Source organism: Myotis davidii, unplaced genomic scaffold (assembly GCF_000327345.1).
Source record: "Myotis davidii unplaced genomic scaffold, ASM32734v1 scaffold1855, whole genome shotgun sequence".
Taxonomy (NCBI): domain Eukaryota; kingdom Metazoa; phylum Chordata; class Mammalia; order Chiroptera; family Vespertilionidae; genus Myotis; species Myotis davidii.
Window position 1 is genome coordinate 1 of NW_006286484.1, and position 615 is coordinate 615.

A 615-nucleotide genomic window follows, 5' to 3' on the forward strand; every position below is an offset into this window, starting at 1 on the left:
ATATCCTCAGGTGAGGATTTAAAAAAAAAATTTTGTTTTAAAAAGTCCTGTACTCAAGTGTCGAGGCTTAGTAATACAGTAATTTTACTGTTTCATCAAGGATTGTTTCCCCTTTGATAGTATTTAACAGTACTTTTGGGGGAAAAAACCCCTCATTTGAGGATATGTTTAATGAGTTTAAAGAGAAAGGAAGGGAGAGAGGTAGAGGAGCATTGATGTGAGAGAGAACACGGAGAACAAGGGAAGTGAGGAGACCAATGTCCCTGCAGTTATAAAAGGGGGAGGGAAAAAAAGTTTTCCTCAGAGAAGGGAGATGACACTCACTTGACACGAGGTGTGGACTCCAGCTGCGAGCCTGGGCCACTGGCCAGCAGGGCTGCTAAGGACAGCTGGGCGCCTCTGAGCAGGACATTCTTTATATATATATATATGTATTTTCATTGATTTCAGAGGAAGAGAGAGACAGAAGCATCAATGATGAGAGAGAATCATTGATCGGCCACCTCCTGCACACCCCATACTGGGAATCGAGCCTCAAAACTGGGTATGTGCCCTTGGCCAGAATCAAACCCCGACCCCTTAGTCTGCAGGCCATGCTCTATCCACTGAGCCAAG